This window comes from Bubalus bubalis, chromosome 23 (genome assembly GCF_019923935.1).
Source record: "Bubalus bubalis isolate 160015118507 breed Murrah chromosome 23, NDDB_SH_1, whole genome shotgun sequence".
NCBI lineage: Eukaryota > Metazoa > Chordata > Mammalia > Artiodactyla > Bovidae > Bubalus > Bubalus bubalis.
In genome coordinates, this window is record NC_059179.1 from 4,757,116 (window position 1) to 4,783,280 (window position 26,165).

General features: G+C 37.1%; 1 protein-coding gene and 1 non-coding gene across 2 annotated transcripts in view; one reads left to right on the forward strand and one right to left on the reverse strand.

Moving 5' to 3' along the window:
* The window catches only part of PCDH15 (protocadherin related 15), a 1,798,632-nt gene that overhangs the window by 611,087 nt on the left and 1,161,380 nt on the right, over positions 1-26,165 (forward strand). The window lies entirely within an intron of this gene.
* Positions 19,112-19,184, reverse strand: TRNAW-CCA. Its single transcript has one exon. It is a non-coding gene; the product is annotated as a tRNA-Trp (tRNA).

Below are 26,165 nucleotides of genomic sequence, written 5' to 3' on the forward strand. Positions count from 1 at the left end.
AGTCATGTTCGACTCTTTGTCACCCCACAGACCACAGCACACCAGTCTCCCTGTCCTTCACTATCTCCCAGAGTTTTCTCAAACTCATGTCCATTGAGTTGGTGATGCCATCCAACCATCTCATCTCTGTCACCCCCTTCTCCGCCTGCCTTCAATGGTTCCCAGAATCAGGGTCTTTTCCAATGAACTGGTTCTTCGCATCAGGTGGTCAAACAACTTGAACTACAGCTTCAGCATCAGTCCTTCGAATGAATATTCGGTTGATTTCCTTTGAGATTAACTGGTTTGATCTCCTTGCTGTCCAAGGAACTCTCAAAAGTATTCTATAGCATCACAGATTGAAAGTATAAATTCTTTGGGACTCAACCTTCTTTATGGTCCAGCTTTCACACCCCAACATGACTACTGGTAAAACAGTAGCTTTGACTATATGGACCTTTGTCAGCAAAACAATGTTTCTGCTTTTTAATATGCTGTGAGGTTCATCATAGCTTTTCTTCCAAGGAGCAAACATCTTTTAATTCCATGGCTTCAGTCCCCATCTGCAGTGATTTTGGAGCCCAGGAAAATTAAGCATATCACTGCTTCCATTTTTTCCATATCTATTTTGCCATGAAGTGATGGGACTAGATGCCATGATCTTAGTTTTCTGAATGTTGAGGTTTAAGCCAGCTTCTTCACTCTCCTCTTTCACCTTCATCAAGAAGTTATTTAGTTTCTCTTTCTTTCTCACATTAGGGTGGTGTAATCTGCATATCTGAGGTTATTGATATTTCTCCTGGCAATCTTGATTCCAGCTTGTGCTTAATCCAGACTGCTATTTCGCATGACGTTCTCTACATATAAGTTAAGTAAGCAGGATGATAATATACAGCCTTGACATACTCTTTTCCCTATTTTGAATCAGTCTCACTTATGCTGTATCAATAACTTTTTTCCCTCATTAGTGTAAGGACACAAGGGAAGCTCATATTGCAACCTGAGCAAGAAAAATAGAGGTTTCTGTTGATATTTGTGCTGATTTCTAACTAAAGTGTGGACTTGTCTTTATTCAACAGCTTTCCTGTATTCATGGATTAGCTACTGAAAAAGTGTAGTATTAACTGTGCTGTCTCTGCTTAATTAATTTCTAGCTTTTCATCCTGTAAATCTGGACAAGTTTCTCTGACTGGCCTTCAGCTGGCTCTGCTGATCCTACACTTCTCAATCAAGTCATGCCATTTGGTTTTAACTTCTACTTTGGACTTGCTATCAATTTGCCTCTTAATACAGAAATTAAGAGGCAAACTGATAGCAATTAATCTGGTGTCATAATTCATAGAAGCCTTGTGCATCCCACAGTATGCATAGGAGCATTTGGATTTTTATCAATATCACATACAACCTACAAGGGAACAGACTTGGCATTCTATCAATCTTTTTCTTAGCCTAAAAACATGATACCACATTTATGCATGTGTGCTAAGTCACTTAAATTGTGTTCAACTCTTTGCAACAATATGGGTTGTAGCCCACCAGGCTCCTCTTTTCACAGAACTCTCTAGGCAAGCATTGTGTAGTGAGTTGCTGTGCCCTTCTCCAGAGGATCTTCCTGATCCAGGGATTGAATGATACCACATTTATCCTCTGCCATAATCACCTCCCATGGTCATAGAACATTATAGAAAATTAGAGATTTAAATATTTTGTGTTCACCTCTTTCACTCATGTGAGGTATTCGTCTTCAAACTCCAAAAACTCACTATAGACCTTGGCCTGGTTCAGTAGATCACAGATTATTCTCAGAAACATAGGCAGAATTTTCACCCTGGTTTTATCCCCGCTGAATATTCCCTTTTGGCTAAACTACCTGCTGTTCAGAAAAAATTTTCTTGTCACTGTGGAATAGAAGCTCCCTTTATGCCATACGCTTTGCCTTCTGTATTCCAGGGCTGATAGTAAAATGTTTTACCCAGACTTCAGTGCTTCTCTCTTTTCTGGGCAAGACAACTCTTTGGAAGTTAAATTATTTTATTCTCAGAGAAGCGTGGCTCTCATGATTGAGCTCTTGCATAAGATTCAAAACATCTGACTTGAATGTCAACCTGAGTAGTGATGCCTTTATCCTAATTTGTAGTTATTCTTTCTATAAAATGATGAGTGGCATTGATACAAAGAATAATGAGTCATGAAATAACAAGATATATAGAATATTAAAATATATTGACTTTATATTTCAAATTCATGGTACTCAGTACAATACTTTTACGTACTCTGTAGTCATATGCTGGCAGTTTTCCCAGTAACACTTGATATCCAATTATCTGATTTATCATTGGATGAAAAGCATATATTTTCAAATTCTGCCCTACCAGGAGCAAATCATTAAACATCTCTGAGCTTTGATTTTGTTATGGATTAAACTAATATAAAATAGTACTGACCTCATAACTTTTAGAAGGATTAAATGAAATAATTTCTGGAATAAACACAGCATACTTCATGCCACATATTTCTAAATTAAAAAGTCATCATTTATACTGGTTAGAAGTAATAATAATGATGATGACAAGGGTCATGATGAGGATATGATGATAGTGATTACATAACACAAACCCTGACTCACTATGAATTATACATGTTGAGATGGTGGAATTTAATTAAGAAACTTATACTTTTTTTTTTGCCCCCCACAAAATTTGCATTCAATAAAGTGGCTTAATCAAAGCATGGATAAAAATCTGTGAATGCCCTAATTTGTGCAAGACTGAAAAATAGCAAAATATAGAGTCATAGCCAACTAATCTAATATAGGAAAGAAAAATATTTCAAATAATGATTAATTTGACAATGTTCACTAAAGCAACCTTAAAATCCAGAAGTTACAATACATTAGGAACTCTGGACATTTGAAAAAATATTGACAAGCTCTTGTAAAATTTTTACTTATATTTATATTATCTACCTGAGGAACTTCATGCCAACCATAGTTTAATTACAGTACTATCAAATCTATAGGTAAAACATAGACTCCAGGGCAAATATCCCTCATATTTCAACAAGTTGGAAAAGCAAATTCAATCTAGAAACACAACAGAAATTCTAGGGTATCTGAAGTAGGCAGAATAATGGCCTCCAGAAGATGTCCCATGCCCTAATCCCTGGTATCTGTTGATATATCACCTTACAAGAGAAATAAATAATTAATCTTGGAGACAGAACTGAGGGTATTCCTTATTTTACTGACAGTAAAATGAGATTATCCTATATTAATTAGGTGAGTCCAGTGTAGTCACAAGAGGACTTAAGAGAGAGCGAGAAGAAAATATTAGAATGATAAGATACAAATTTCACTTCGTGTTGATGATATTCAAAATGTACTCTGAGCCAATGAATACAGGAGACTTGCAAAAGTGAGGAATAGAAATTAAACAGATTTTTCTCTTGAGCTTCCAGAGAGGAACACAACCTTCCCTGGAATAACTTGAGCCCAGTAAGATCATACATACAACTCAATAACAAAATAAACCCAAACGGCAACAAAAAAGTACACAAAATCAAAAAGGCCCAAATACTCAAATTAAAAATTGGCAGAGTACCTGAAGAGACATTTTTCTAATGACAATGTACAAACGGTCAACAGATATGTAAAAATGTTCTCAGCATCATTAATCACCAGAGGAATGCAAATCAAATCCATGATGAGGCATCACTTCACACCTGTTAAAATGACTATTATCAGAAAGATAAGATACATTAAGTGTTGTCCACGATGTGGAGTAAAGGAAATTTTTGTGCATTGTTGGTGTGAATATAAATTTGTATAGCCATTACAGAAAACAGTATGGAGGGTCCTCACAACTTAACAAAGAACTACCATAGGGTACAACAATCCAACAGAAAACATGAACAAAAAAATTTAGCTAAATCATTCTTCATCAAAATTAAAACATTTGTGTTTTAAAGGACATCATGAAGAAAGTGGAAATGCAGCACAAATTGGAGAAAATATTTGCAAATCATGTATATACAAAATATACTTGCATACTAAGTATGTGTAAAGAACTCTTGAAGTTCAATAAGACAAATAAAAATGGGTCTATTAAAATATACAAAGGAAAAGTAAACATTTCTCCATGGAAAAGTAAATAAAATGATTAAGAAAGAATAAAATATGACTAATAACCTCATAGTAATATTATCATAATTAGCCATTAAGAATGGCAAGTAAAAACCACAAGAAAATATAACTTCATATGCCCTAGAAATGCTATAATCAGAAAGACAGATTGAAAGCAATATTCTTGAGGGTGTGAAGAACTTAGAACCATATATATTGCCATTAGGAATGCAAAAGGAGGCAGACACTCTAGAAAACATTTTGACTGTTACTAAACATTTTACACTTAGAGTTATGATAGGATTTAGCAATTCCATTCAGATATACACCCAAGGGAAAGGAAGCCATATAACTATACAACTCTTTCACATTATGATTATACATAATAACCTGAAATGGAAACAAGTCAAATGTCTATCAACTAAAAATAGAAGTAATGTGCTATACCCACACAAGGTAGTATAATGTAGCAATAAATATATGAGTATGCATACTACAATATGAATAAATCTTTAAAACTTTATGCTAAGTGAAAGAGGCCAGGCATAAAAGACCACATACTGTATGAGTCCACTTACATTCCATGTGCTGAACAGGCAAGTCTGTTGAGACAGAAAGTATGTTTGAGGTTGCCTTGAAATGAAAGAGGTGAGGGAGAATTAGGAATGTCTGCTAATGGGTAAATTTTCTTTTGGGAATGAAGAAAATATAAAATCTATTATGATGGGTGCAAACCTCTGTGAATATACTAAAAAATAGTGATTTTTTTTTTTTTGTATCTAACCTGTTATAAATGTTCTGAGAACATAAAGGGGGTAGTTTCATATCTTTGGGGGTGTGAGATGTAAGAATAACTTAATTTAGGTTAATTTTAATTCTAAGTGGCATTAAACAATATGAGCCTAATTATAGAGGCAGAACTCTATTAGCCTTTGCCCTGCTTCATTCTGTACTCCAAGGCCAAATTTGCCTGTTCCTCCAGGTGTTTCCTGCCTTCCTACTTATGCATTCCAGTCCCCTATACTGAAAAGGACATCTTTTTTGGGTACCAGTTCTAGAAGGTCTTGTAGGTCTTCATAGAACCTTTCAACTTCATCTTCTTCAGCATTATGGGTCGGGGCATAGACTTGGATTACTGTGACATTGAATGGTTTGCCTTGGAAACGAACAGAGATCATTCTGTCGTTTATGAGATTGCATCCAAGTACTGCATTTCGGACTCTTTTGTTGACTATGATGGCTACTCTATTTCTTCTAAGGGATTCCTGCTCACAGTAGTAGATATAGTGGTCATCTGACTAAATTCACCCATTCCAGTCCATCTTAGTTCACTGATTTCGAGAATGTTGGTGTTCACTCTTGCCATCGCCTGTTTGACCACTTCCAATTTGCCTTGATTCATGGACCTAACATTCCAGGTTCCTATGCAATATTACTCTTTACAGCATCAAACCCTGCTTCCATCAAGAGTCCCATCCACGACTGGGTGTTGTTTTTGCTTTGGCTGCATCCCTTCATTCTTTCTGGAGTTATTTCTCCACTGATCTCCGGCAGCATATTGGGCACCTAATGACCTGGGGAGTTCATCTTTCAGTGTCCTATCTTTTTGCCTTTTCATGCTCTTCGTGGGCTTCTCAAGGCAATGATACTGAAGTGGTTTGCCATTCCCTTCTCCAGTGGACCACATTCTGTCAGACCTCTCCACCATGACCCATCTATCTTGGGTGGCCCCACACGGCATGGCTTAGTTTCATTGAGTAAGACAAGGCTGCGGTCCGTGTGATCAGATTGGCTAGTTGTCTGTGATTGTGGTTTCCGTCTGTTTGCCCTGTGATGGCCTCTCTCAGTGCCTACCGTCTTACTTGGGTTTCTCTTACCTTGGATGTGAGGTATCTCTTCACAGGTGCTCCAGCAAAGTGCAGCCACCGCTCCTTACTTTGGACATGGGATACTGCCTCTCAGCCACTTCCCCTGACCATGGACGTGGGGTAGCTTCTCTTGGCCATGCCTCTGCACTGTCTATCAAAGCTGCCACACTTCTGCACAACAAAGTTCTGCCAAAAGAATGCACTGGTCATAGCAAACACCCTCCTGCAACAACACAAGAGAAGACTCTACACATGGACATCACCAGATGGTCAACACCAAAATCCGATTGATTATATTCTTTTCAGCCAAAGATGGAGAAGCTCTATACAATCAGCAAAAACAAGACCAGGAGCTGTCAGTGCCTCAAATCATAAACTCCTATTGCCAAAATCAGACTGAAAGGGAAGAAAGTGGAGAAAACCACTAGACCATTCAGATATGACCTAAATCAAAGCCCTTATGACTATACAGTGGAAGTGAGAAAGAGATTTATGGGACTAGATCTGACAGAGTACCTGATGAAGTATGGATGGAGGTTTGTGACATTGTATAGGAGACAGGAATCAAAACCATCCCCAAGAAAAAGAAATGCAAAAAAGCAAAATGGCTGTCTGAGGAGGCCTTACAAATAGCTGTGAAAAGAAGGGAAGCAAAAACCAAAGGAGAAAAAGAAAGATATACCTATTTGAATGCAGAGTTCAAGAACAGCAAGGAGTGATAAGAAAGCCTTCCTCAGTGATCAATGCAAAGAAACAGAGGAAAACAATAGAATGGGAAAGACTAGAGATCTCTTCAAGAAAATTAGAGATACCAAGGGAACATTTCATGCGAAGATGGGCACAATAAAGGACAGAAATGCTAGGGACCTAACAGAAGCAGAAGATATTAAGAAGAGGTGGCAAGGATACACAGAAAAACTGTACAAAAAAGATCTTCACACCCCAGATAATCATGATGGTGTGTTCATTCACCTAGAGCCAGACATCCTGTAAGGTGAAGTCAAGTGGGTCTTAGGAAGCATCACTATGAACAAAGCTAGTGGAGGTGATGGAATTCCAGTTGAGCTATTTCAAATCCTGAAAGATGATGCTGTGAAGTGCTGCACTCAGTATGCCAGCAAATTTGGAAAACTCAGCAGTGGCCACAGGACTGGAAAAGGTCAGTTTTCATTCCAATCCCAAAGAAAGGTAATGCCAAAAAATGTTCAGATACCGCACAATTGCACTCATCTCACACACTAGTAAAGTAATGCTCAAAATTCTCCAAGCCAGGCTTCAGCAATACATGAACCATGAACTTCCAGATGTTTAAGGTGGTTTTCAAAAAGGCAGAGGAACCAGAGATCAAATTGCCAACATCCACTGGATCATCAAAAAAGCAAGAGAGTTCCAGAAAAACATCTATTTCTGCTTTATTGACTATGCCAAAACCTTTGACTGTGTGGATCACAGTAAACTGTGGAAAATTCTGAAAAAGAGATGGGAATACCAGACCACCTGACCTACGTCTTGAGAAACCTGTATGCAGGTCAGGAAGCAACAGTTAGAACTGGACCTGGAACAACCAACTGGTTCCAAATAGGAAGAGTACATCAAGGCTGTATATTGTCACCCTGTTTATTTAACTTATATACAGAGTGCATCATGAGAAATGCTGGGCTGGATGAAGCACAGGCTGGAATCAAGATTGTTGAGAGAAATATCAATAACGTCAAGTATGCAAATGACATCACCTTTATGGCAAAAAGTGAACAAACACTGAGGAGTGTCTTGATGAAAGTGAAAGAGGAGAGTGAAAAAGATGGCTTAAAGTTCAACATTCAGCAAGCTAAGATCATGGCATCTGGTCCCATCACTTCATGGCAAATAGATGTGGAAACAGTGAAATAGTTTCAGACTTTATTTTGGAGGGCTCCAAAATCACTGCAGATGGTGACTGCAGCCATGAAATTAAGAGACACTTACTCCTTGGAAGGAAAGTTATGACCAACCAAGATAGCATGTTGAAAAGCAGAAACATTACTTTGTCAACAAAGGTCTGTCTAGTCAATGCTATGGTTTTTCCAGTGGTCATGTATGGATGTGAGAGTTGGACTGTGAAGAAGGCTGAGGGCTGAAGAATTGATGCTTTTGAACTGTGGTGTTGGAGAAGACTCTTGAGAGTCGCTTGGACTGCAAGGAGATCCAACCAGTCCGTTCTGAAGGAGATCAGTCCTGTGTGTTCATCGTTAGGATTGATGTTGAAGCTGAAACTCCAATCCTTTGGCCACCTGCTGCGAAAAGCTGACTCTTGTGAAAAGACCCTGATGCTGGGGATGATGGAGAGCAGGAGGAGAAGGGGACAGAGGATGGATGGCATCACCAACTTGATGGACATGGGTTTGGGTGGACTCTGGGAGTTGGTGATGGACAAGGAGGCATGATGTGCTGCAGTTCATGAGGTCGTAAAGAGTCAGACACAACTGAGTGACTGAACTGAACTGAATTATAGAGGTGATAATGGACAAGAATTATGTGGTTTATAGTCTATAATCATGAACAAATGTTGGAGAGATGAAGGAAAATAATAAAATATAAGTACAGGAAGTTAATATGTTGGTAAAACTTGGATAAAGCTGCAAAGGTGAAAGAGGTTGTTGTACAGTATGCATAATTTGGAGCAAGCAAAGTTCTCTTAGGAGAAAAAAGTGGTGGTAGCAGATGTGGATGCTCTAGTGACTTTTAGAATCCAATTCAATTTTAATAATGCTAATGCAGTTGAAGGTTGTATTCTTATAAAATCCACTACATAATGTGTTTTTAATGTTTGGAAACATGGGCAGATATAGCTAATGAATGGTTCACAATAAAATATCCTGTTGATGCCTTGTCCCTTGGTACCAACACATAGTTTTGTGTACTCACAGAAGTTTCATCTAACATTGTGCATTAATGCAGAATTTCATCTCTCTCTGTGTACACATTGGTGATACGTTACCTAAGATGATTTTTATCGCTCTGATTTTTACTGAATTTACTGTGTTTGGCATATCCCAAAAGTAATTATGAGGAGAGTTCAAAAATCTTTTTCTACATTTCCAGACTTTATAGCTACCCTTTTGATAACATATCACTATTAATATAATCTCTCCATATATCCACACCACTGATTTATGGTTCTCACACACACTGTATTTTTTTACATTTATTTTAAAACATGGAGATAAGTTTATACAAAGATATAAATCTGTGTCCTTAGTAATGGGCATACAACCCATTAGAACAGAAGCTGAAAAGAACAGATAATGGAATAGAAAATATCTCACAAACTTTTACATACTATAATATCAAATCACAAGTTTATTTATTAGGGGAAAATTTATTACCTAAAAATAATGTACCATTCTTTGCTGCTAAAATCATATTTTGATTGTCTTTATCGTAATGTGTGTGTGTGTTCAAGATACATAGGAATAAGAATGAAAGTAAATGGATCTTATAATTTATATTCATAATGAGTAATATCAACTTAACCTTGGTACTTCTTAGACACAGTACAAATGCTAAAGTGATTGTCTATGGATAAGGATTTAATTTTACTTTACACAGCTTTCAGAGTTATTACAGAGTCAATTTAAAAGTAAGAGTGCTACAATATAATAATAGTTGTTCACTGCTGAAGCTTGCACAGAGAATCTGTAATTAAATATCCAATTAATATTGCTTACCTATGGTACATAGTTTAAAAGAGACTAGCTTTGTAAAGGATTTTATCAAGATTTCCTTAGAAGGAAAAGGGTACTAATTAAGGGAAGCAAGTGGATTTGTTAAGTCTCAAGCTGGCAGTTGGCTTGATGCTGATGAATTCCTTTATCAGCCCTATTTTTCAGAGCTAGTTCCTTCTTTTCTCTTTTACTCTTCTTTTCATGTGTCAGATTGTGGTAAATGAACTTGAATCTTTCTAATCTATCCCTCAAGAATAATCATTTTTCTATTTCATACATGCTGTTCTTAGCACTTGGTGGAGATAAGAAAAGGAGAAATGTCTTGACCAAGAAGCAGCACCAAAAAATTTATATAAAATTGCTGCTGTCACCAAATTCATTAAAAACTTAAATTAATAAATATTTGCAGTTAGTCAGCTTTTTGTGGGTAGCAGCAGAATGATATAAAGTTAAAGCTGAGTGTGAAGGCAGGGTAATCTTTAGGATGGTGCTGTATTCCCTCTCCTAAGACTTGGATTGCTATTCCTAATTGGCTCTTTACTGAATGGTACTGGACAACATCTTAAGCCTTTTTGAACTAGGGAAAATAAATGAGACAAGATACATCAAATGCTTCCTGAAACTACTAAGCACAGGACATGTTTAGGAGTTACTGTGATAGCTGCAAAAAAGAAAAAAAAAAAAAAAAGTAGAAGGCTGTATAATCAAACACAATGGGGATTTCCTAAAGTTGCTTCTTTATATCTGTGTCAGTGTCTCTCAAAACATAGGAATAGATAACAGAAATTCTCACCCACTTGGAGACTGTGGTATACCAAGAAATGATAGTATTTGTAAGGCATGTTGAAGTAGGTGGGCAAGGTTGCTTACGCTTAGGTTGACTATCTGCTCTCGAAAACTGAGAGGGCTAATAATTTAGAACAGATAGAATCCATTTTGCTTCCCTGGTGGCTCAGATGGTAAAGAACCTGCCTGCAATTCAGGAGACCTGGGTTCAATCTCTGGGTCAGGAAGATCCCCTGGAGAAGGGAATGGCAACCCACTCCAGTGTTCTTGCCTGGAGCATCCCATGGACAGAGGAGCCTGGCCGGCTATAGTCCACGGTTTCACAAAGAGTCAGACATGACTGAGCAACTAACACCAACAACACAATCCATTTGTGACCAACTACTATGAGACAGAAAACTTTCCCTGTGTGTAAGGATATCCTTGTTATCCTAATTTCAAAATTTATTGTAGGGACTGGAAACCTGCACTTATTGTGTTACCTGGTCTTTGAAACCGTACTTCAAGGGATGTATTGTAGATGTATGTGCTGACCTAATTTGTTCCTACTTAGTTAAAAAACAAAGAGTATATATTTTTTTAACCAAGTAAAGAAAGGAGTTTCAGAATAATCATGGAAGGAAACAGTAATGTGTCAATATCAAGTTAGAGTAGTATGAAAAAAAGAAAAGCAATTTTAAGTTCAGAAGACCTGGTTTACTTTCCAGTTGTGAAAATTACTGTGATTATAGGAATATCGTTTAACCTATCCTTGCCTTAGTTTCTTTTACCATCACAAAGTGAATAATTTGTATCCTTCAAAGTGTCTTGGTGGAGAAGGAAATGAAAACCCACTCTAGTATTCTTGCCTGGAAATTTCCATGTATAGAGGACTTTGGAGGGCTACAGTCCCATGGGGTCAGAGAGTCAGACACAACTGAGCACGCATATTCAAAAGGTCATGATGAAGATCAAGAGGGAGAATATTTATGCAAACACATTATAAGCCACCCAATTTCTTACAACTGTCAGAAATTGTATTACTCTTATTGCATTTACCTTGGAATGTAGAGATTAATTTCTTATTTGAGTTTGGTGATTATTTTAAAAGTAACTGCAAAGTTACACAATGACTCACTTGAAATAGATGACTTGTTTATGCTCAACAGAATATCTTCCAGAAAACATTTGCAAAATGACAAGTAGAAATCTATCAGGAAGATTGAAGTGGTAGAATAAATACAGCTCATCACTGTAACTCTTCATTATATTTTTCAAATGCTCATAAATGTGATTTTGAAATAATTTTATGTATCAAAAATAAACATTAAATTGTGATTTGATAAGGCAGACATATAGTTTGAAAATAAAATACTGCAGAAAATGGAATGCCATTCCAGAGAAAGTTAATATATCATCTATCAACCTTGCCAATAGTGTTGCTAATTCATAATTCTGACAGCAACACATTGCAAGTTATTCATAAGGGGAGAAATTGCCAAAACCTTTTATTGCTCAATGAAGGAATCCATATACAATTGATTATATATGTCTTATTAAATGTTGTGCCTCTTTAAAAGATTTGTCCATTCAATCATACAACAAATATTAATTGAAGAACTACTCTTTATCAGGCATATAGAGGATAAAGAAGAACTCAGGCTAGGACCTCAGAAAGCCTGCTGTATTGATGGAAGGTTAACATAATAATTGTAAATATCATATAACATATTATAATTGCAAGATAAATTTCTATGAGTATGATACTTGATTTTCCTATTGAAATAAAGACAATTTTAGGGATGAAATTCTTTGAGAAGACTGAGACTGATGCTAATTTGCATAAAGCCTTTCTTAGTAGTGCCAAAGTCACACATCCTTATTTTGTTAATAGAATGTTCCCATCATCTAATAGATATACACACTGAGGGAATTTTTACTTTATTTTCTACTATCAAGTCAGTCAGAAGTAATTGATAAGATTAAAAAATGAGGGAGAGAGTAGAAAAGAGGAAAAAATAAATACTTAGGTTATTCAATCAAAAAATAATAGGTGCTTTGATGTTTGCTAATTGTGGATTATATAGGAAGATTTACATATTTACTTCTTCATGTGTTTTTAAAGAATTAGGGCTAGGTTTCCATTAAGAAAGTCAAGGGTGAAAATAGTCCTGATAATAACAAGAAGAATGAGCTGAAAAAACAGTCAGAGATTTTATTTTCTTCTTGAAGTTTGTAGAGCTTATGAGCATTGCAATGGTATCCCCAGTTGTACACAATTTGTAATGCTGTCTATTTTTCTGGAGGAAAATATTAGTTCACATTTGACAAAAGCTAATGTTTAAGCTTGAAATTATTGCATTACACATACTTGAGGGGGAATCCCCAAGGAGAAATGTAAACAGGTCTGCAGTTAGATGTTATATCCAAGCTATTCAGCCAGCATGCATTGGGTGCTTTCTAAGAATCACAGCATAGATACAGAAAGACACAGAAAGTGAAGTACAGAATTGAACTGAAATGTGGTAAAAGTAAAGATGAATAGTCACATGAGGGACTCTATAACCCTTGGGGGATATTTTTATTTGGGGGCTCATATTTTGGGGTTCATAGAAAGTGCTTTAAAGGCAGTTTGGTTTGAAGTTGGTCCTAAAGAAAAATTGAAAGTAAATCAGTCACAGAAGGTGGGTGAAATCATTCCAGGTTACCAAAATTTACTGCAAAATGGAGCAAACATGTTCCATCAAAGAATATTCAGAGACTATGGATTTATAGGGGCTTCCCTGGTGGTGCAGAGGGTAAAGAGTTTGCCTGCAATGCGGGAGACCTGGGTTCGATCCCTGGGTTAGGAAGATCCCCTGGAGAAGGAAATGGCAACCCACTCTAGTATTGTATAGAGTATCCCCATGGACAAAGGAGCCTGGCAGGCTACAGTCCATGGGGTCGTGAAGAGTCAGACATAACTGAGTGACTTCATGTTCACATTTTTTTTGGTGATTTATATAAAAATCTTCCATCTTCTATGGGTTTATAGAAGAGAATAAAAGATTCACACTGAAATATACTTGAAAAGGTGACTGTTAAGGAGAAGTATTATATATATACTCTATATACTCATAAAGTACAAGTATTTTTTATTTATTTTGCCTTTTATGAAGAGGGAAGAATGTTGGAATATAAGAGAACAGTGAATCTAAATATTAAGCCAAGGTTTAATACACCAGAGTTACTTCAGTGACAATATTAATAATACAATGTAACACTCCCTGGGGCTTCCCCGGTGGTTCAGTGGAAAAGAATCCGCCTTCCAATCAGGTGGCACAGGCTCAGTCTCTGGGTTTTGAAGATCCTCTGGAGAAGGAAATGGCAACCCACTCCAATAATCTTGCCTGGGAAATCCCACGGACAGAAGAGCCAGTGAACTACAGTCCACGGGGTCACAAAGAGTTGGACACACCTGAGCATGCATTCACATAACACTCCCCACCAAAAAAACACAAGATACTCAGATATCTTGAAGTTCAGATATCTCATTTTTAAATGAAAGTATTGATCTTGACTCTAAATTATTTGATAAATATAGCATTCTATAAATATTTTTTATTTGAAGTATAGTTGATTTATTCTGCAAGTCTTTATCAAAGTTTTATTTTCCCCAATCAAAATAGTTCTCCATTATATATCTTTGGGCTTCCCTGGTGGCTCAGAGGTTAAAGCATCTGCCTGAAATGTGGGAGACCTGGGTTTGATTCCTGGGTCAGGAAGATTCCCTGGAGAAGGAAATCTCCAGGGAAATTTCCTTTATTAAGAGATGCCTTTCTCAGACCAATAACATAATGAATAGTAAAACAAACAACACGTAAATTTAGCAGGCAACCCACTCCAGTATTCTTGCCTTTAGAATCCCATGGACAGAGGAGCCTGGTGGACTATAGGCCATGGGGTCACAAAGAGTCAGACATGACTGAGAGACTTCAATTTAGATTATGTTCCCATTTTCTGTAGCTTCCCCTGGTTCTTCTTACTTGACATCCCATGAAGGGATATGATATATCTGATTTTCTGTTTAATTTCAGGTAATATCATTTCACTGTTATCCACTCACAACTAGGTCAAGGCCTTGAGGAGGTGAAGTAGAAGAAGTAGAAATATATGGTATTGCCTCAAAATAAAGGCTTTACAAGTTACAAAACCTTGAAAATAAATAGGAATTTTGAATAGCTTCTCTTTTTTTTTTTTCTCCCCCTGGGGTCAACTTATGGCCTTTAACATAAATGACAAACCAGAATTTTTAAAGTGTCAATGTATGGCAAAATCAATACAATATTGTAAAGTAAAATAAATATATTAATTAATTAAAAATAAATAAACATAAAAGTGTAGAGGAAGAGAAAATTTTTGAGTTAAGTAATGGAGAAGATCAATCATCATGGTGACAGAGTTTAAATATAAGTTTTTGCCCCCAAAACCGCAGATAAATAATAACCTCAAGGAAATGTGTACTAAGGAAATTGATATTGGTATCCACCTCCAACACCTAGGAGTGAAAATTTGTCACATATTTCTTAATCCATTTGAATATAACCCAGGTCACCTTTCTGTTGAGAAAACAAAGATTCAATCAACATTGAAATAGAACATTTCCAGTTTCCATTATATTCTATAGGATCCTTGAATTTACATCATTCAAAAATTGGGGAAAACATCTCATGTTTAGTTCTTCATCATACCAAGTTCTGAAGTTCCTTGTTCTTTAGAAGCAAGCTTGGGCACAGGAATATACAAGTCACCAAGTGTAGTTCTAGCCAACTCAGAAGCTATCTTACTTTAGCTATGTGCTGTGTGTTTGACCTAATAGTGTAAATTACAGACAGGGACAGTAAGCATGGCACATAATCAAGTGAGCTTGGGTTTGGGTTTTGACCTGCTAAATTTATGTGTGGTTTGTTTTACTACTCATTATGTTTTTTGTATGAGAAAGGCGTCTCTTAATAAAGTCATCTTATGATAAACTCTGGGTTGGAAGAAGCACAAGCTGAAATCAAGATTGCCGGGAGAAATATCAATAACCTCAGATATGCAGATGACACCACCCTTATGGCAAAAAGTGAAGAGGAACTAAAAAGCCTCTTAATGAAAGTGAAAGTGGAGACTGAAAAAGTTGACTTAAAGCTCAACATTCAGAAAACTAAGATCATGGTATCTGGTCCCGTCACTTCATGGGAAATAGATGGGGAAACAACGGAAACAGTGTCAGACTTTATTTTTTGGGCTCCAAAATCACTGCAGATGGTGACTGCAGCCATGAAATTAAGAGACACTTACTCCTTGGAAGGAAAGTTATGACCAACCAAGATAGCATGTTGAAAAGCAGAGACATTACTTTGCCAACAAAGGTCTGTCTAGTCAAGCCTATGGTTTTTCCAGTGGTCATGTATGGATGTGAGAGTTGGACTGTGAAGAAGGCTGAGGGCCGAAGAATTGATGCTTTTGAACTGTGGTGTTGGAGAAAACTCTTGAGAGTCCCTTGGTCTGCAAGGAGATTCAACCAGTCCATTGTGAAGGAGATCAGCCCTGGGATTTCTTTGGAAGGAATGATGCTAAAGCTGAAACTCCAGCACTTTGGCCACCTCATGCGAAGAGTTGACTCATTGGAAAAGACTCTGATGCTGGGAGGGATTAGGAACAGGAGGAGAAGGAGGTGACAGAGGATGAGATGGCTGGATGGTATCACGGACTCGATGGACATGAGTCTGAGTGAACTCCGGGAGTTGGTGATGGACAGGGAGGCCTGGCGTGCTGCAATTCATGGGGTCACAAAGAGTTGGACACGACTGAGCAACTGAACTGAACTGAACTGAAGAATGAAAGATGTCCTTGCCATTATGTTTTTAGTAGGAATGTTTGCCTATTTGTTCAGACTTCAGTTATGTTCTTTGCAAGTTAACTCTTAGTATCAAGAATGTAGAGTCTTCTTTGTATCTTGTCTTCATAACAAGGAAATTACTAGCTAAATCATGTAAATTAATATATTATGTGTCTAATAAATGCAGAACAGATTTCCTTACATGAATGTATAACTTTTTGATTACACCTTACACATCTCCTGGTCAAATGCATAGTTATCTTTAACATAGTACATTAACCTTGTCAAGTAAAATAGGCTTCCTTTCTGTTCAGTTCTGTTCATAACTCTTCCATTGGCAACATGAATCTTGTAAATATGTTTTGATTGAAAAGAAGCCCACTTTATGCTTCATGTCTTTATACTTTTTTGATTATTACTTCTGGTCACACAGTCATCCTACTGAGATTCACCTATGTGATAACAAGCAGGATGGAAGCCATCTACCAGAAAAATCTCAAGAATCACTCCCTATATAGTTTTAGGAAATAGCATAATTCAGAGGTGTTTTCTGGAGAAGGCAATGGCAACCCACTCCAGTACTCTTGTCTGGAAAATCCCTTGGACGGAGGAGCCTGGTAGGCTGCAGTCCATGGGGTTGCTAACAGTCGGACACGACTGAAAGGACTTAGCAGCAGCAGCAGGGGTCTTTGCACTCCCCATTCAGCTCAAAGGACCAGTTTTCATCTTCTCTGGACTTGGCAAAAACAAGTTTGAAGCCTGTCAATGAATTTTAAATAATCAACTGTATATTTGGAAGAGATACTATATATATATATATATGAATTCTAAGATAATCGGAAATTTGTATAATATACAGTGATTACTTCTGCTTCTCAGAATGAAGGAGAGAGAAAATGGATGATTTTTTTCTCCCCATATACATTACTGCCATGGTTTTCAAAAAATAGACAAGTTTTTTCTCTTTAATAAATTACCCTATGAAATTTAGCTTTCACTTAATGAAAGCAATAGATTTTCTAGATGCGGCTATTCACATAGATGTCAGTAGGGGAATGATGCTACACTCTATCCTTATTTGAACTAGAATTCAACTTTCACTATAGTCACCTGAATATACCCAAAACATATGAAAATAGAAGAAGTTTCTCAAAAATGTTTAGTATTCATAATTGTGTAAGTGTACTTTTGGGAAAAGGATAAATGTTTTTAGTTAATTGAGAATGAATGAAAAATTGGTCATCTCTAGGTATTTAATGTATATGATTTTAATACCTTCAAGACTGATTTAGTGTTTCAGGATGGAAAATATTGATAGTGCAGATAATTTTGCCTGAAACAAGAACATTTTCTGCTGGATTTTTAAGCATCTTGTCCTTGAAATTTATCTTCAAAATGTATTCCAATTACACATTGTTTGAATAAAATTTTCTATCAGTGTGTATCCTTTATGTAGACATTAGTCTACAATTCTGTTAGACTTTAGTAGATCACAATTTCCTACAGGTCCATGTTTCTCAAAATGTCTCAGACCCACCTGCAACAATATCACCTACCAATATATCAAGAAAGATTAGCTTTTTCCAGAGTTCACTATTTCACACATCATGATTTCTCATTTTATATGTAACCTATGATTTAATTAATGAGTGTATGGTATCCCCTTCTCCCTCAGAAGAAACATTTCAAAGTTTCACAAGACCCACATCTGTGGAGGTCCTCTTCTGTCTCATGGACCACTTTATTCCCTACAATTTGAAAGTTTTTGTTCTCACACATATTTAATCATTAATATCTAAAACAGTCTGGATCCACAAAACTTGGTTGACAAAGTAAATGGATTAAAATGAAAAAGTGGAGAAATTTCATAATTAACTTTTTACAATTATGTGTGAAAACTACAGATTGGATTGCATATTGAGTTGGAAGTATTATCAAATTAAGTATTATTAAAAGTCCAAAGATCGGTTCTTCTGCAATTCTAATATTTGATTTTCCTGTATCTGCTTGATTATTTCTGGTTGTACCTTTCAACTTCACAAAGCAGACAATTCAATGCAGACTATGTCTCTTAAATTTTTTTCTTCCTTATACTTAAGATAGATTTATTGCATAATATCTAATTTTCTTCTACAGAGTGACACAGAGTAATTCATTATTTTGACAATATTGCAGATATTTGGAAATACCTGTCAAGAGTTTTTATAGTATTCTCTCTACTTCTCTGCTGCTGCTGCTGCTAAGTCGCTTCAGTCGTGTCCGACTCTGTGCGACCCCATAGACGGCAGCCCACCAGGCTCCCCCATCCCTGGGATTCTCCAGGCAAGAACACTGGAGTGGGTTGCCATTTCCTTCTCCAATGCATGATAGTGAAAAGTCAAAGTGAAGTCGCTCAGTCATGTCCGACTCCTAGCGACCCCATGGACTGCAGCCCACCAGGCTCCTCCGTCCATGGGATTTTCCAGGCAAGAGTATTGGAGTGGGGTGCCATTGCCTTCTCCGCTCTACTTCTCTAAGTATTCCTAATGCTTTAATTATCAGTTATACTAACAAATCAAAATGCCTAAAGACATCTAGTTTTACATGTGACTAGTCTCAGAGAAGATAAACAATAGTTTGTTGATATGTATACACCTAAAGGAGCTTCCCTAGTGGCTCAGACAGTAAAGTGAAGTGAAGTGAAGTGAATTCGCTCAGTCGTGTCCGACTCTTTGCAACCCCAAGGACTGTAGCCTACCAGGCTCCTCCGTCCGTGAGATTCTCCAGGCAAGAATACTGCAGTGGGTTGCCGTCTACTTCTCCTGAGGATCTTCCCAACCCAGGAATCGAACCAGGGTCTTCTGCACTGGAGGCAGATGCTTTAACCTCTGAGCCACCAGGAAAGTTATCATGAGCTGACTAAAATTTACTTAACTCCTTTCTCCAGTCACCTATAATTAACAGTGTATGTTTTCTTTTAGGGTCTCACTGTTCTACACTGAATGGACCGATTTCCACAATGAAGAAAATGCCCTCACACTCTTAAATGAACATATACTCTAGTCAGTACTGGCTCTGGCTACTGTAGTTCTGAATTCTAAGTAGCTAAGAAAACCATTTATAGCTTAGCAGTTCTGTGGAACAATGTAATCAAGAACATGATAACCACATTTTCCTGGTATAAAACATGTCCAGGTTGAAGGATACCATCTGTAACCACAATTTCACTGCAGTTTTCTGTCTTCTCTGTTATAACATGCTGTGTCCCTTCACCCTTCCATCCATACCTGTCTGTGTGGCTGCTGAAAGATCTATGGCTTCTCCTGTTTCTTCTTTTGTTTCAGCCCCTTCACTGACTTTCTCAGTGAAGGGGCTGCAATGCAGGAGACCTGGTTTGATCCCTGGGTGGGTAAGATCCCCGGGAGAAGGGAATGGCAACCCACTTGCAAAGAGTCAGCACAACTGAGCGACCAACATTTTCACTTTCGCTTATACATCTAAATGGTGAGAATTTAGATTAGAAATTAGATTATATCCTTCAGAAATAGTTATAACTGAAAAAAAAAATCTCTATCTCTGTATATGTTAACCACAGTGACTTAAATATTCTAGAATTAGCTTCTGAAACTGATTTGTCTCCCAATAATCTCAGAGCTGAAGCTTGCATGATTCTTTTGGTTTTTCTTTCATGGATGCAAGATGACTGTTGCAGCTTCTATTGTTAAATCCACATTTGAGAGAGAGTTCTAGGAAGAAGAAAGTTTCTTGCTTATGCCGGGAAATAAAAGGCTTACTCAGGAATCCTGAGAAAGTCTTGCAGTTATCATTTTCACTGAATATTAGAGCTGTGAATTGAGTTATTGGTCAGTTAACCACAGCGTATGCTATATGTATCTTCAGATCTTAGACATTTACCCTGTTTAGGAAAATATTTGTTTAATTTACTCCTCTATGTAATGCGTTCCTGAGTAACAAGCATTCTGGTCATCTTTTTATGCACATAATTCTATATTAACAATAACATTGATAATAATTTAATTTATATTAATAAATTATATAATTGTTTAATATAACTTGATGTCATGATTGTGACATATCATTTGCCTAAATATCTTGCTTTAGCCAGTGACACAGGTTTAAAAGTGACAAATGCTATATCCAAGAAAGCCATCATAGGATTCCATCTTTGGTTTTCTTCTTATGCCACAAGAATGGCATGTCTTAAACAAGGACTACCCTTTCAGCATGATACCTGAAAGACAGCAGATGATAAAAAATAGCAGTCAGTATCTGTCAACAAGTATCATTAATAACAAATTTTTGTTGTCATAAGTCCTTGAGATTTCAGGAGTTTTAGTTATTCCTCAAAATTTGGAAAAATCTGACTATTCTATTACTTTTTTCATGGATAGTAATACTTCATATACTTTTTCTAATGTGACATTCAGCATAGATATATGAAGTAAGCCTAGTTTTTGTCATTTATCAAAAAGAACTGATGCTCAGAGAGGTTTAATCCATTTGTTAGTCTTACAGGGAATAACTCAGTCTCCAGAGTAAGACTCACAATTCTATATATGTGCTTACTATTAAGAAACTCCATGAAAAATAAGTAACTTTGATCTTGATTGTATAGCTGTATTAAGGAACTCTCAGATTGGATTGCTACTTTTTACCATATGATTGTCTCAGATGGGGGTAAAATAAAAATTTCTTGTCTCTTCAGCATAAATATTTTCAAGTGTGGTATCATAGTAAAATAATCAAAGCAATAAATATGTTTTAAAAGTAGATGACATCAATCTCCTTAATTCCACCAGATAGATTTTCTAGTATAGTTCATTACCAACTTTGAGTTTCTGCTCTAAAAGCTACTATTTCTTGCAATATATTTTATAGTCAGAAAGTATATTGATAAAATTTTAACAGAAATTGATAACCTTTGTATCAATTCGGTGAGAGGAAATTTTATGCACAATGAACTTTCTGGGAGAAATAAATTTTCCATGTAATTTCTTAATATTTTGGATTTCCCAAATGTGTCAATGATAGGGCCTATCACTGTGACACTAATTCATATTATTAGACATGTTTTCTATAAATCAGATGTTCTACTCAGTAGTTTGGAAGGTTTCTTACACAAGTAGAATGCTCCAAATTTCTGAATATACTCTTAACTGTGATTAGTGGAAGAAAGATGATGCAAATGCTTCAGAGATCAGACGTGGGTCACATGGTATTTAATAAATTTTATTCTCATTGGCTAATTTAGGGTTGCTGTGAACAGCATGAGGCTCCCACCCCTTCACTTTTCTCCATTATTTTCTGGTTGTGAATATAAAACTATTACAAAAGATGGAGATACACATCCTCTGTTTTCCATAATTTGCATTTCTCCTACTCTCTTTTACCTCAGGGCAATGTGATTATAGAGTTGTCTAATTGAGACAGTCAATTTAAGGATGATGAAATATAGAAATTAATTATAAGCAGGATTAATTAGACAAAATTAAGGCAGGGTGTACAGTAAATCTTGTCCCCTGCACAGCATTTGACTTTCAAGACTATTTTTATGGATCTTTAACTGCCATATTTTTTCCTCCAAATGTTTAATTAGAACATAGGACTTCTTAGTATGGTTACAACAAGATCATTAAAAAGTAAGTTGATGAACTCTCTCTAGATCAAAAAGCTTATCATGTCATTTGCAAACAGTGAGAGTTTTACTTCTTCTTTTCCAATCTGGATTCCTTTTATTTCTGTTTCTGCTCTGATTACTGTGGCCAAAACTTCCAAAACTATGTTGAATAGTAGTGGTGAGAGTGGACACCCTTGTCTTGTTCCTGACTTTAGGGGAAATGCTTTCAATTTTTCACCATTGAAGATAATGTTTGCTGTGGGCTTGTCATATATAGCTTTTATTATGTTGAGGTATGTTCCTTATGTTCCTGCTTTCTGGAGGGTTTTTTCTCATAAATGGATGTTGAATTTTATCAAAGGCTCTCTCTACATCTATTGAGATAATCATATGGTTTTTATCTTTCAATTTGTTAATGTGGGGTATTACATTGATTAATTTGTGGATATTAAAGAATCCTTGCATTCCTGGGATAAAGCCCACTCGGTCATGATGTATGATCTTTTTAATATGTTGTTGGATTCTGTTTGCTAGAATTTTGTTAAGGATTTTTGCATCTATATTCATCAGTGATATTTGCCTGTAGTTTTCTTTTTTTGTGGAATCTGTGTCAGGTTTTGGTATTAGGGTGATGGTGGCCTCATAGAATGAGTTTGGAAGTTTACCATCCTCTGCAATTTTCTGGAAGAGTTTGAGTAAGATAGGTGTTAGCTCTTCTCTAAATTTTTGGTAGAATTCAGCTGTGAAGCCATCTGGTCCTGGGCTTTATTTGTTGGGAGATTTCTGAACAGTTTCAATTTCCGAGGTTGTGATGGGTCTGTTAAGATTTTCTACTTCTTCCTGGTCGAGTTTTGGAAACTTGTATTTTTCTAAGAATTTGTCATTCCACCAGAGGAAAACTAGAGCTAATCAATGAATATAGTAAAGTTGCAGAATATAAAATCAACACACAGAAATCCCTTGCATTCCTATACACTAATAATGAGAAAACAGAAAGAGAAATTAAGGAAACAATTCCATTCACCATTGCAACAAAAAGAATAAAATACTTAGGAATATATCTACCTAAAGAAACAAAAGACCTATATATGGAAAACTATAAAGGAAATAAAAGAGGACACAAATAGACGGAGAAATATACTGTGTTCATGGATTGGAAGAATCAGTATAGTGAAAATGAGTATACTACCACATGACTGAGGTCAGGGGCAGTGGCCAGGAGGAACTACCCCGTGTCCCAGGAGCCCTGGCTGTGCAGGCACAGGAGTGCCGAGACGAGCACTCCACGTTAAAAGTCAGGAGGGGAGGTGGTGAGGAGATACCCATCGTCCAAAGTAAGGAGCAGTGGCTGTGCTTTCCTGGAACAGCCGTGAAGAGATACCCCACGTTCAAGGTAAAAGAAACCCAAGTAAGACAGTAGGTGTTGCAAGAGGGCATCAGAGGGCAGACACACTGAAACCATATTCACAGATAACTAGTCAATCTAATCACACGAACCACAGCCTTGTCTACCTCAATGAAATTAATCCATGCCATGTGGGGCCACCCAAGACGGGCGGGTCATGGTGGAGAGGTTTGACAGAATGTGGTCCACTGGAGAAGGGAATGGCAAACAACTTCAGTATTTTTGCCTTGAGAACCCCATGAACAGTATGAAAAGGCAAAATGATAGGATACTGAAAGAGAAACCCCCCCAGTCAGTAGGTGCCAAATATGCTACTGGAGATCAGTGGAGAGATAACTCCAGAAAGAATGAAGGGATGGACCAAAGCAAAAACAATACCCAGTTGTGGATGTGACTGGTGATAGAAGCAAACTCTGATGCTGTAAAGAGCAATATTGCATAGGAAATTGGAATGTTAGGTCCATGAATCAAGGCAAATTGGAAGTGGTCAAACAGAAGATGGCAAGAGTGAATGTCGACATTCTAGAAATCAATGAACTAAAATGGACTGGAATGGGTGAATTTAACTCAGAGGACCATTATATCTGCAGGTAGGAATCCCTTAGAAGAAATTGGAGTAGCCATTATGGTCAACAAAAGAGTCCAAAATGCAGTACTTGGATGCAATCTCAAAAACGATAGAATGATCTCTGTTCATTTCCAGAGCAAACCATTCAATATCAGAGTAATCCAAGTCTATGCCCCAACCAGTAATGCTGAAGAAGCTGAAGTTGAACGGTTCTATGAAGACCTACAAGACGTTTTAGAATTAACACCCAAAAAAGATGTCCTTTTCATTCTAGGGGACTGGAATGCAAAAGTAGGAAGTCAAGAAACATCTGGAGTAACAGGCAAATTTGGCCTTGGAATATCGAATGAAGCAAGGCAAAGGCTAATATAGTTTTGCCATGAGAATTCACTGGTCATAGCAAACACCCTCTTCCAACAACACAAGAGAAAACTCTACACATGGACATCACCTACAGGGACATCATCTACACATGGTCAACACCGAAATCAGATTGATTATATTCTTTGCAGCCAAAGATGGAGAAGCTCTATACAGTCAGCAAAAACAAGACCAGGAGCTGACTGTGGCTCAGATCATGAACTTATTGCCAAATTCAGACTTAAATTGAAGAAAGTAGGGAAAACCACTAGACCATACAGATATGACCTAAATCAAATCCCTTATGATTATACAGTGGAAGTGAGAAATAGATTTAAGGGACTAGATCTGATAGATAGAGTGCCTGATGAACTATGGGCTGAGCTTTGTGACATTGTACAGGAGACAGGGATCAAGACCATCCCCATGGAAAAGAAATGCAAAAAAGCAAAATGGCTCTCTGAAGAGGCCTTACAAATAGCTGTGAAAAGAAGAGAAGTGAAAAGCAAAGGAGAAAAGGAAAGATATAAGCATCTGAATGCAGAGTTCCAAAGAATACCAAGAAGAGATAAGAAAGCCTTCCTCAGCAATCAATGCAAAGAAATAGAGGAAAACAATACAATGGGAAAGACGAGAGATCTCTTCAAGAAAATTAGAGATACCAAGGGAATATTTTATGCAAAGATGGGCTCGATAAAGGACAGAAATGGTATGGACCTAACAGAAGCAGAAGATATTATGAAGAGGTGGCAAGAATACACAGAAGAACTGTACAAAAAAGATCTTCACAACCAAGATAATCAGGATGGTGTGATCACTCACCTAGAGCCAGACATCCTGGAATGTGAAGTCAAGTGGGCCTTAGAAAGCATCACTATGAACAAAGCTAGTGGAGGTGATGGAATTCCAGTTGAGCTATTTCAAATCCTGGAAGATTATGCTGTAAAAGTGCTACACTCAATATGCAAGCAAATTTGGAAAACTCAGCAGTGGCCACAGGACTGGAAAAGGTCAGTTTTCATTCCAATCCCAAAGAAAGGCAATGCCAAAGAACCTCAAACTACTTCACAATTGCACTCATCTCACATGCTAGTAAAGTAATGCTCAAAATTCTCCAAGCCAGGCTTCAGCATTACGTGAACAATGAATTTCCAGATGTTCAAGCTGGTTTTAGAAAAGGCAGAGGAACCAGAGATCAAATTGCCAACATCCGCTGGATCATCGAAAAGGAAGAGAGTTCCAGAAAAACATCTATTTCTGCTTTATGGACTATGCCAAAGCCTTTGACTGTGTGGATCACAATAAACTGTGGAAAATTCTGAAAGAGATGGGAATACCAGACCATGTGTCCTGCCTCTTGAGAAACCTATATACAGGTCAGAAAGAAACAGTTTGAAGTGGACATGGAACAACAGACTGGTTCCAAATAGGAAAAGGAATACGTCAAGGCTGTATATTGTCACCTTGCCTATTTAACTTCTATGCAGAGTACATCATGAGAAACCCTGGGCTCGAAGAAGCACAAGCTGGAATCAAGATTTCCAGGAGAAATATCAATAACCTCAGATATGCAGATGACACCACCCTTATGGCAGAAAGTGAAGAGGAACTAAAAAGCCTCTTGATGAAGGTGAAAGAGGAGAGTGAAAAAGTTGGCTTAAAGCTCAACATTCAGAAAACGAAGTACATAGCATCTGGTCCCATCACTTCATGCGAAATAGATGGGGAAACAGTGGAAACAGTGTCAGACTTTATTTTGGGGGGTTCCAAAATCACTGCAAATGGTGATTGCAGCCATGAAATTAAAATACACTTACTCCTTGGAAGGAAAGTTATGACCAACCTAGATGGCATATTCAAAATTAGAGACATTACTTTGCCAACAAAGGTCCATCTAATCAAGGCTACGGTTT